This window comes from Dama dama, chromosome 19, assembly GCF_033118175.1.
Source record: "Dama dama isolate Ldn47 chromosome 19, ASM3311817v1, whole genome shotgun sequence".
Taxonomy (NCBI): Eukaryota; Metazoa; Chordata; class Mammalia; order Artiodactyla; family Cervidae; genus Dama; species Dama dama.
In genome coordinates, this window is record NC_083699.1 from 7,957,823 (window position 1) to 7,970,856 (window position 13,034).

The 13,034-nt window shown below is 39.8% G+C and overlaps 1 pseudogene; it reads left to right on the forward strand.

Annotated features, from left to right (window-relative positions):
• Nucleotides 1-555: 555 nt before the first annotated feature.
• On the forward strand, nt 556-7,271 carry LOC133073930 (14-3-3 protein eta-like; annotated as a pseudogene).
• Nucleotides 7,272-13,034: the final 5,763 nt, after the last annotated feature.

The window sequence follows — 13,034 nt, forward strand, 5'->3', positions numbered from 1 at the left end:
CATGTGTGTGAGCAAAAGGGAGAGGTAAATGGGAGTTTGCTTAGGCTGAGCTTCAAGAGATGTCTGTACCTTTCCAGGAAGAGTGCAATGTATAAAATTTGAATTTCAAATCTGTTAATTTATTTTTACTCCCATTTGTTATCATTAATCCCATTTTGGCATTATTCATACCAAAACAGTTTCTTGGAGGAAAAATTTAAAGAAAAGCTGGCTTATATCTATAAATTATTTAAAACTTTCATATGATAAATATAAAAAGTGAAAATACTAACAGTACATTTCTTTTTAAATAATATGATTTTTAGTAGAGTTTATATAACACTTCTACATTTCCTATGTTTCATAATCATTTAATTTTACTAACTGACTAAATGCAAAAACCCTGCCATCCAGCATGCTCTTAGCCAGCATTTCCAGCCCGGCCACGCGGCAGATGTTGCAGAAGAGGTTACTGAGCCAAAAATGCAGTTTGGGGGGTTTAGGCAGAAAAAGGTAAAAAGCACAAAGGGATAAAATTTTCACTTTAAGAGTGATCATCAGTAAATCAAGAAAACGATGAATAGCGCTGAATGTAAGAATAAGAGTGACAGGAGAAGTGCGTTAAGACTGCAGAAATTCCAACACAAAGGTGAGAACTAGGAACTAGGGCTAAAGGAGACGAGAAAAATATGAAGGAGGATGGAATGCAAAAATAGCAATAAAGGTTTAAGTTACATTTATTGAGCACTTACTGTTATAAATACTATGCTGAAAAGTGAAAGTGTTAGTCACTCAGTCGTGTCCGACTCTTTGCGACCCCATGGACTGTAGCCTGCCACGGTCCTCTGTCCACGGGATTCTCCAAGAATACTCAAGTGGGCAGGTTTTCCTGACCCAAGGATCAAATTCAGGTCTCCTGCATTACAGGCAGATTCTTCACTGTCTGAGCTACCAGGGAAGTCTTATTAAATACTAGGGATGCTTTAATTCACTCCCAACAACAATGACAGAGAAGGCAATGGCACCCCACTCCAGTCCTCTTGCCTGGAAAATCCCATGGACAGAGGAGCCTGGTGGGCTGCAGTCCATGGGGTCGCTAAGAGTCGGACGCGACTGAGCGACTTCACTTTCACTTTTCACTTTCATGCATTGGAGAAGGAAATGGCAACCCACTCCAGTGTTCTTGCCTGGAGAATCCCAGGGATGGGGAGCCCGGTGGGCTGACATCTATGGGGTCACACAGAGTCGGACACGACCGAAGTGACTCAGCAGCAGCAGCAACAACAATGAAAGCATGATATTACTCCTAGAATGACCTTTATTCCTAGGAAGATGATATGACTCCCAGAGGAAGAAATTGGGAGGAAGGCAGGAGCACAGGTAACTCTCTCGTAAAGAATATCATGAAGAGTGACAGCATCAAGATTTATATTCAGGGCTTTTTATTTATGCTCAAGACCTTATCATATGTGGCTTCTTTTGACTCAATCACTTTGAAAACTGATTCCTCACTAAGTGTGTTTAATAATTCTTTATTAGCTTGAATATTTACTTAGCAATACTTATCTATAAATCAAATTTTACTATTCTAGCTCTAAAAGGAGAATAAAAGAATATCAGCAAGCAGGAAGTACAGCACCAGCTCATATTCCATCAATCTTCCTTTTACTTATGATGGTTTTCACATGCAGATGCAATGCCTTGATCAATAACCACAAAAGTTGATAAACTGCTATTTACTAAATCAAATCCTGCTTTAAGCTAATGTCTAAAACCAAAGCAGTAATTACGTGAGTTGGGTTATATAAAAACTGGTATATATCAGGTCATTTCCAGGAAGAGCTTTCCTGGGCCAAAAGGATGTTTTCCCCTTAGACAGAAAGCATGACGTATGAGGGCTTCCTTGGTAGCTCAGATGATAAACAATCTGCGTGTAATGCAGGAGACCCAAGTTCAATCCCTGGGTGGGGAAGATCCCCTGGAGAAGAAAATGGCAACCCATTTTCTTGGGTTGGCAATCCAGTATTCTTGCCTGGGAAATCCCACAGACATAGGAGCTTGGTGGGCTACAGTCCATGGGATCGAAAAGGGTTGGACATGACTTAGTGACTAAGAGATGATGATGTATGAACAACTGAATCAATTTTAATATTGTAACCTGTTAAGAAAAAAATGGATACCAGGTCATTGGAGGGGATCAATGTACACCCTGAACATAAAGTGTTTTAAAGTGTCAAGAAGATATACCTTTGACTTTGGTTAAAGATGGCTAAGTTAACTAATCCCACATACTTCTCTTTCCTTCCAAAATCTAATTGAAATAAAAATAAATAGACATTAGATAGAAACAAGAAGAGATTATTTTGATAGGCAAAATTTTTTTATGAAATTTTTGGAAATTGGAATCAATAAGAGAGTGAGTCTTTAAAATACATGCATATGTTTGCACACACACATACACACACAAACACACACACACACACACACGCAAAACCCAAAACAGGTAGAGAGGACTACCACAAAGGTGAAAGCCATATCTTCCAAGAATCTCATGCAAAACTCCAGAGAAGTTCCCCAGTATTCCATAGGAAGTCATCCAACAGCAGGGGCTGTCCAAAGACAAAATAATCAGGTAATTAATTCAAAGACTACAGAAATGCTGAACTGGTGTGCCCTGCTGCCCCTCATTATTCCCCATAATGCCATACACCTGAGTAATTCACCGCTATGCCCCAAACAGAAGGCCCTTTTTGAAGAAGTGTTGGCTCTGTGGTGCGATGGAAGAACAGAGCAGAACCCAAGATAACTCCAGACCTCTGCCATGGAGAAAAATAAAAAGGCATATCTCTTTCCAAAACTGAAATAAATAAACATGAAATAAGTCCATTTACAGAACAAAATCCAACTAATGGAATCTTAAGTAGCTGTCCTTCCAAGATTCAGCTGAACTAACCTGAGACCAGAACTGAACCTTTGTTACATTCCTGAAATGCATGCTATCTCACAAAGAAATAGTGAGACACATCAGCTTTTATCAATTATTTTATGGGGAGGTTGAGAAAACATACAATTACCCATCACATAGGAATAATTTATGAAGTATCAGACATTATAATCACATACATTTAACTGTTCTTCCTAAAAACATCTACGCTTCATTTCCTTTCTCTCTTTTCTGACTGCAAGAATATCAAATTTTCTCTTCCTCTTCATTATGTCTGTGCCCTCCAGGGTCCTTCCTGATTTTAACACATACTTCCTACTTTCTGCTGAAGTAATTGTACTAGTGAAATATGTTTTAGTTCAAGCACCAACCAAAGTGTTTCCAAGTTTGCATAACCCTATGATTACTTATATCTCTACCTACAAATCCTTTTCTAATACTTTTTGCCCTGTATATTATTTAATTGAACCATTTCCCTTGGGATCACTACTAACTGTCACTCTTATGTAAGTCTTCCCATTCTTTATTTAGTTCCCCATAAAATGAGTCTGCATTTGCCTTGCCAACATCTGTCTCTTCCCCTTACCACACAGGCTCATTTTTTCAAATGTTCCATGCATTCTTTATCCTATAACACTCATGTACAAAAGGAAATGTAATTCAGATTGGGTCCCCATATGGAAAGAATAAAGTGAATCTTTGGGGATCTGTATGATTAAATCTATAAATCTTCTCTATGGCCCAGTTGACATGTACCATCGCAAGATGCCTTCCATCTCACCTATCATGCAGTTGTACATTAAGAAAAAAGGCATTTGAAAGATTTTCCAGAATTCCAAGAAAGTTGCCTATATGACATCCAATGTAACAAATAAGTCAATAATAACAATATGGCTTAATTAGAACTGTTCAGAATGGCAGCTAGAAAAGTTGATTTCCTTGAGAGGTCAAATGGCATATTCAATTGCTTGAAATTTCCAAACCAGCCTCTGCAATTTCACTATCCTGATAGAATCATGAAACCTTATTTATTTGTCTTGGCTAATTAAATTCTACCTAAAGTACCACCACTACTGCTTTTCTGTAAGTTAGAGATGTTAATTACATGAGAATATTCAGTGTTATCATGCTAGGAAAGTTGATTACCACAGCCATGTTTTTAAAGGCTTGGCCCAAAGTCACTTTCTAACTGTTCTGCTGGAATGTCAATGAATCCTGTATATTCAAACACAGAACAGTTACCTAATCACCTTCTATCCACTAGTTTGTATCTGATAGCTCTAGTTTTTATATATTATACATCATTTTGAAAAACATGTGAAGTCTGAAACATCAGAACTATACATATTTTTTTTTAAAATACAGAAAAACTATGAGCAAGAGGAAGATAAATTTTAATTGACAATGAGATTAAGATATAAAAGTAGAACAAAGGGCCATAAAGTAGAATGGCCATAAAGATACATGTATGGCTTATAAATTTAATCTGTTTTCTATTTTTAAATGAAAAGGAGCCCCTGGAAGTGTTTCGAATAGACTCTATGTTTCCTACTCAAGATCTCTTCCTTTCTCTTTCCTATTAAAAAAAGAAAAACACATTTTTATTATGGAAGTTATGGAGATTGGGGGTAAATTATGGTTAACCTAAGCCAGCCATGGTCATCTCATCTCCTCTGCAATAGTTGTTCTGCTAGTATGTGTTGTAGCTGGGCACCTAACCTGGTTCTGGCCAATGAAATTATAGGAGATAACTGGGGGTTCTCTGGAGATGTTCCTTTGCATTTAGCTAGATGACTCTGAGAAAATTTGGTATATGTTATTCTTTAGGATGTTACTCTTATGAGGATTTGACTCCCAGTGCTGCTACAAACACCTAACAACAATGACATAGACTAGCCTGATAACAAGCTTGACACTGAAAGTGCATAGCTGAAAAAAAAGGAAGTTGTAATTGCTGTGAATATCACTAAGTTGCTAAATAATCACTCTTAAACCAAACTGTCTCCTGACATCTTGTTATACAAGATGGTTATACATGGTTATACGTTAACCATGGAGGTTATACATTTATTGATGCTTTAATTTGGAAGAAGCAAATTTTCACTAGCAATTAACAGAAGATTTTCTAAAAAAACATTTTCATGTGCAGTGAACATTGGGATGGACAATATTTCCAAACAGCATTCCTATATCAAACATAAAGGTAGATTTGATAGTATTTTTATGAGAATACAGCAGCAAAAAGAAACTCCATGAGAGTAAACCATCAGATCTATGCAATCTAGACTATGCTATAGTTTTCTCCTAGCCTGATTTTATTTCACAATAAATTCTAACCTATCTAGAGGTCTTCCAAAAGAACACATCAGAGGTTAAAATATAGCATTAATATTAGATATTCTGTCAAAGTAGGAGACAGAAGAAGAGTGGTAGGGAAGGGAAGTAGGAGAAATAAACTCCAAAATGGTCAAATACACAGAAAATTCTAGGATAACAATGTTAAACAATTTCTCAAATGTTCTTGATGTACTAATGGGTGTTAAGAATATCTAAGTGATGCATGTAGCATTTCCGACGTTATTCTGACCCTAGACCTCAGAGCATATAGAGGGAATATTTTCCTGTCTTCTTATCATACATAATACAAAGAAAATCACATTCTATATAGTCTTTATGTATTCTTCCATGTAGATGAAACAATAGGAAACTGAGCAATGAATATACTAAGAACTGCCAAAAATCACTCCAGGCGTCACTCCCCTATGCTAGATTTTTGATCAGTGCACAACCAGCTGCGGGCTTCACTGGTGGCTCAGGGGTAAAAAATCCGCCTGCAATGCACGAGACTCGGAGACCCGGGTTCAATCCCTGGGAGGGGACGATCCCTTGGAGGAAGAAATGGCAAAACCCGCTCCAATAATCTTGCCCAGAGAGCTCCACGGACAGAGGAGCCTGGTGGACTGTATACCATCCATGGGTCACAGCAGAGTCGCACCTGGCTGAGAGACCGAACAACTTCAGCCAGCTGTACCAGACTCTGGTTTGCCACACGCTCCCTCACATGCTGCCTCCTGCAGCTCAGACGCTATTTAAGTGAACAGTGCAGATACTATCCATTTTATGGATCAGCTCGTGAAGTGGATAAAAAAGAAAATCTCAATCATATGTTAGAAAAAAGGAAAAAGGAATTATAAACTTTTTTCGACGCTCCAGACAAATATGAAAATGAGACAACCCAGCCCAGAGGTCTAGGCAGCCAAGAAGGCCAGCAGGGCTGCCGGCCATCGGAGCTGCCTGCCCCCTGCAGCCTGGACCCGCAGGCGAGGCACTGCGCGCACGCGCAGTGGCAGTGGCCTCCGCGGCGGCCACGAGCGCATGCGCCATGGGCAGCTAGGCAGCGGGGCGCCAGGAGAGGCCAGGCCAGAACGACAAGGGGCACCGGAAGCCGCTGCCACTGCGCCTGGGCCAAAGCCTCCGCGACGAAGGGCGCGACCAAGCTCAACGAACCTGTCTTCACTGAAGACCGAGACCTCCTCTCTGTGGCTTACAAGAACGTGGGCGTTGCCTGACTGTCTTCCTGCAGGATCGTCGACCAGAAAACCATGGCGGACCGGGAATGAGAAGAAACTGGAGAAGGTTAAGGTTTACCGAGCGAAGATCAACAAGGAGCTGGAAACGGCGTGCAACGCCATGCTGGCTCTTCTGGACAAGCTCCTCCTTAGGAGCCGCAGTGATTTCCACCCTACCTGGAGATGAAAGGCGACTCCCATCGCTACCTGGCCGGGGCGGGTTCCGGTGAGACGGAAGACGATGTGGTCCCAAGCTCTGCAGACTGCGGAAAGGAACCCTTCGCAGTCAGCCGAGAGCACTTGCAGCCCACGCACCCCATCCGGCTAGGCCAGGCCTCAGCTTCCCGATGTTCTACCCTGAGATCCAGAAAGATCGCGGGCAAGCCTCCCTCTGAGCCTTTCACGATGCCGTAACCCAGCTGGGCTCACTGAACGAGGATTTCTGTAAGGACTGCATGCTCGTCTTGCGGCTGCTGCGAGACAACCTCACGCTCCGGAGGGGCAACCAACAGGACGAGCAAGCTGGAGGAAACGGCGCCGGCGCCTCGGTCCTGACCCCCACCGCGCCACCGCCGGCCCTGCGTCATCACAGCCACCGAGCATCTAGTGCTAGACTTGTCAGCTTCTCAGACTACTCGGATCTCCTCGCCGCTCTCGCGGGAAGCAGTTCTGGACAAATTCACTGGCATTGCTTTGGGCCGGTGGAAGCTTCCTTTTCCAACTGTGCAGACAGGTGCATTCCCAAGGAGGCCTTTTCTATACTATGCCTGCTGATGTAAGTGAAATGGAGGTGAAAGCAATGGGGAAGTTAGAAGGGGGAATTAGTGGACACAGGCTATTTAACAGTCAGCCATTTAACTGATTCATTTAAAACAAGCAGGTAATGTTTGTTAAAGCAGTATGTCTGTGCATGCAAAAATGAATTCACCGCCTCGCCTGTTTCTTAAACTGATGGAAAACTGTTCAGGGAAACTGAGACGGAGAGATCCTTGCTCCTTTCCATCCGCTTAATAATAAGCCTCACGTGACGATTAAGTTGCACCTTGTTTTCCCTCTTTAATGAGGTGCACAAACCTTCTTTTCAATGCAATACATCTGAAGTTTTGATACCTGTAACTTTTGGAGGAGGGGGAGGTTAGGATTATTTAAGAGTCATGGATTTATTTTTTGTAACTCTTTGGCTGTCATCCTTATGTGTCAGCCCATGTCAGTGGAAATGGATGATTATAAAATACTAGACTTTTAAATTATATCTTTTGGAGTTCAATGGGTAAATAAATGCTGTTTGGGGGTATTTAAAAAAAATAAGAAAAAAAATGAGATAACCTTTAGTTCAGTTCAGTCGCTCAGTCATGCCCGACTCTCTGCAACCCTGTGGACTACAGCTCGCCAGGCCTCCCTGTCCATCACCAACTCCCAGAGCTTACTCAAACTCATGTCCATGGAGTCAGTGATGCCATCCAACCATCTCGTTCTCTGTCGTCCCCTTCACCTCCCGCCTTCAGTCTTTCCCAGCATCAGGGTCTTTTCAACTGAGTCAGTTCTTCACATAAGGCGGCCAAAGTATTGGAGTTTCAGCTTCGATATCAGTCCTCCCAGAGAATATTCAGGACAGAGATAACCTTAGATGATTCAATCTAGAATATTAAATGATTCCTTTTGTATCTCATGATCTCATACTCACTGTCTCACATCCTTTGATACAAGTTTATTAAAAAGCATATATTGTTGAAATGAGACTACAGTTGACCCTCAGTATGGGTTTGAATTGTGAGAGTCTACTTATATACCGATTTAGTTTAGTAAATACCTGCTATAGTACTGCATGATCTTGATTGGTTGAGTCCACCAGTCAGAACCTCCAGGTGAAGAGGGCAGACTGAACTTACATGTGGGTTTAGGACTGTTCGGGAGACAGTGCCCCAAACACTTCCCCACCCCAAGTTACTCCGGGGTCAACTATAGTCAGTTAAAGACTAGCCACTCTGAAAATATTGTAAATAATATGCTTCACTGGGAGCTGCAATCCCTTGTTTACTTTCTTGGAAGTCTCTTTTGAATTCATCCAAGAAAACAACTAATCTATTGTTTTCTCCCCACAGCTCCCCATCTAATCCTAACCCAGCTCCCTAGGTCAGGATCGTTCCATTCAGTACGCCTTAACAGAGCAGATACCTACTGCCAGATGTCATGCCCAGTGCCGGCAGCGCAGAACTGGACAAGACATGATCCCTGACTTCAAGGAGCTCAGTCAGGTACATCTTAGCATTTGTCTGCCAGAAACTGATGAGTACTTAACTGTCTACAATCATGATGAGAACAGAAAGTGGAAAGTACATGTCATTAATCAATAGCAATTGCAGTGAAGAGGGGTTAATTCTTTTTTATTGCTGTGAAATTATTTACTTTGAGTAATGAGGCTAATACTTAGAAATTGCATCTAGTGATCGCTAAGACAACTGGCCAGTTTAATCATTTTGTTGTAGGAAGCAGGACCCTTCCAGGGCCTGAGAGTGAGCTCTTGTCTAGTGCTTGGGAGTGAGTTATCTGAGGAGACACCACATGCTGAGAGAGCCAGAGTCTGTGTTGGAAAGGGGTGCCTCGGTGAAGAGCTGCAGCGGAAGGGAGCCCAGGAGACCTGCTGCGCCACATGGCTCAGTCGTGGGTTTTATGGCGATGGGATTAGTTTCCAGGTTGTCTGTGGCCAATCATTCTGACTCAAGATCCTTCTTGGTGGCATGCACATCACTCCGCCGAGATAAGATTCCAGTGAGGAGGATCCTGGAAGGTTGATGGACCATATTAACTGGCATCTCCTCTCTCCTTTTGAACTTTCCCAAATTTTTTCAGTTGGTAGTAGCCTGTTCGGTCCACATTTCTTACCAGGACCTCCTGTTGTAAGAAAGTAAAAGGAATGAACACAAAAGCAAAAGAGAAGTGTCAGGCTCAAGAAACTTACAAAACAGTGGGAGAAATTGACATGTGAATAGCTAATTTTAATAGAAGACCACACTGAAGGGAAGATAGAACAAACAGGGTGGGTAAGGGGCAATCAGGACGTTTTTATAGGGTAAGTAGCTTTTTGACTAGGCATTGAAGGAAGAGTATGATTTTTATTACAAGTTAAATAGGAGAAGTTCATCCATCACCACAGACATTCTCTCAGCTTTAAGCTTTAATCTTCCATTCTTATGAAACTCTGCTTTGCCGTCATTCTTAGCAGACATCATTCTTGTCGCACTGACTGGGTCTTGAATTTATGGCACTTAAGTGCTTATAAGTTTATCGGGAGAAAAGTTGCTTTTAATACCAAATTTTCTAGGTCATAATGGGATTTGGGGAAAATCCACCTGTCATGGGGGTTATTTGACTCTGAATTTATATCAGTTCAAAGATGCTTAGATCACAAACTCATTCCACTCAGCTTGAAAAATAGAATCCATATATCAAATGTTACATACAGCCGAAAGGTACACAGCCAGCATGTAACCCAAACATCTTGATGGGAAAACAGAAACCAAAAGCTGTTAAGGGAATTGCTGAAGGTCACATTGGAATTTCTGTAGAAGAAATGGTGCAAAAAATTGGGACACAGGTGACCTCATTGTTTTCTCTCAGTCACACCTATCTTCCATGATTTGCTTGGATTCACCACTGGTTCAAATATCCCAATTGCCAAGCTCACCAGGCTCCATGAGAAGGGATTTGTTTGGCTGTCTTTACTGACACTCTATATCTAGGAATTATTGGTGATGTGATAAAGCAGGAAATCATGTCTTTCACTGAAAACTTTCCACACAAATCAAAAAATGCTTTTAGCACTACCCTTGTCTTTTTTCAACCACAATTTATATATATTTTCCTGTCAAAAGGAATGTGCTTTATGCACAAATTAGCATCTGTCTTGCTCATGCTGAATCTGTATAATCAGTATAATAACAAGAGAAATGGCTCATAATTTTTGCCTTATGTTTTTTTCAATTTGATAAATTAAAAAGCAGTGCCAAATTGCAGTTGCGAAGATGCAGCTGAGAAGTATGTTTAACTGCTGCAGCCTCATACAGTCTTTATGGGAAGAAAGGCCACATCTGTTTCTTCTGTAAGCTTGAGGAATGATGACACCCATGAGAGAAACAGCAATTCAGGAATCTCTCTGATTTTATGAACCAAACCAAAAGGAAAAAACCCATGTCCTTGAAAAGAAGTGTCCTTGTGAAAAGAAAGGAACAAGTGATCTTTAGTTTCTCTAGCCTCTGCTGTACTCTCTGGGGGAAAAAAAGGTGAGCCAGGTAATCCTAATTTCAAACCACTTAGAACATTTTCTGATAATTAATATGCTTAAATGTTAACAGTATCTCTATCAAGGGTTTTCTACAGAGAAGTATTACATTGCAATATTGTACCATGTTATTCCTATATTTAGTGTTTATGATTCTCATTTAATCTTACCATGTAATAAGAAATACTTGTGCCCTAACATGTTAACATATAATGCTGATGTGGAAAAAATCATTGGCAAATGACTTTGTAGCTATGGATAGAATTACAATCATTTTCAGAAATATTATGTGATCATTTTTATTGCTAAGCATGTATCTACAATCCAGTGACAGACGGTAGATAAACCCCCAGCAGGAAGTAACAGAAGAGGCCAGGAAAATACATTGTCAGTAGAGAGCTTTGAAAAAGTAAAAATTAACTAAGTCAGGATGCTAAAGGAATAGCAATATCCCCTATGAATTACATGAACATATCTAATTAATTCTTACACTTTAATGCTCTAATATATGATAAATTGTTTAAAACTCTACATGCTCAAATGGAACTGCAGTTTGTTCTTTGAGTGACCTGTGTGACACAATTATGAGAAATAATTTACTGCAGTCTTAGGCTGCATTGGTGGGAGTATAATATTCAGAACAAAGGAGATGAAAAGCACGCAGAGCTCATCAGGAACGGCAAAGCTCGTCTTTGTATCAGAATGCCAGCTAATAAAGTTTAAAGAGATAAAATTAGAAATGCTGTGCCTGCCAATGTCATAATTGATGAAGACAAGAGTCATCAATAGATGCTGAAACTGTAGGTATAAATTTTGGAGAACAAGATGCTCATATAGTCTTAAAGAAATATTACCCCCCATATGTGGATTAATTACAAAGGAGAATACTGACCTCTATAAAGGAGAGTCTGGAAATACCATGTTAAAGGATGGTGATCAAATGACCAAAATATTTGCCACCAGAAATGAAACCAGCTGACACCTTGCTCCTCTTAATGCAATAGAGTGATATAACACAACTTTACCTATGTGGTATTATTGTGAAAATGTTTAACCTGAATCTAATAATGATAAAGCAATCAGACCAATTCCAACTGTGGAATATTCTGTAAGACATCAGCCCTATAGTCTTTTGAAAAAGAAGATAATCAAAGAAAAGTGAGAGAACTTGAAGAATATTAGAGACACAACTGCCAAATGTAAACCATGATCCTTGATTGGATCCTGGAACAGGGAATAAAGAAGTACCTATAAATAACAATTGGAGAGTTAGGTGTATTTGAATGTTGACTATTTATTGTGATAGCAATGTTACATTCTTGAATGTGTTAATGGTACAGTGATAATGTGATAAAATGTCTTTGCTCTCATAAAATACATGCTATTTTTTAGGGGCAAGTATATTTAGGGGCAATGAATGTTTTAAAATGTCAGCAACTTGATAGCAAGCTTCAGGCAAAAATTCGTATATTTTTATATGGACAAAGAAAAATAAATGAGAATATTAAATATTTGTTAATACAGGTGAATAATACAATGTTCCTTCAACTTCTCTCTAGATTTATTATATTTTTAATTGGGATTAAAAAAAGAGTGAATCAGGAGTACTGAGTTCAATTCTTGACACCACATTTTAAAGGAGATTTCCATGTCCCAGAGAAAGGTGAAAGGATTAAATAACAAGACGATGAGGGTCATCTCAATAGATGCAGAAAAAGCCTTTGACAAAATTCAACATGCATTTATGATAAAAATTCTCCAGAAAGCAGGAATAGAAGGAACATACCTCAACATAATAAAAGCTATATATAATATACCCACATCAAACATTATCCTCGATGATGAAAAATTGAAAGCATTTCCCCTAAAATCAGGAACAAGACAAGGGTGCCCACTCTCACCACTACTATTCAACATAGTTTTGGTGGAAGTTTTGGCCACAGCAATCAGAGCAGAAAAAGAAATAAAAAAGGAATCCAGCTAGGAAAAGAAGAAGTGAAACTCTCAGTGTTTGCAGATGACATGATCCTCTACATAGAAAACCCTAAAGACTCTACCAGAAAATTACTAGAGCTAATCAATGAATATAGTAAAGTTGCAGGGTATAAAATTAACACACAGAAATCCCTTGCATTCCTATACACTAACAATGAGAAAACAGAAAGAGAAATTAAGGAAACAATACCATTCACCATTGCAACAAAAAGAATAAAATACTTAGGAGTATATCTACCTAAAGAAACAAAAGACCTATACATAGAAA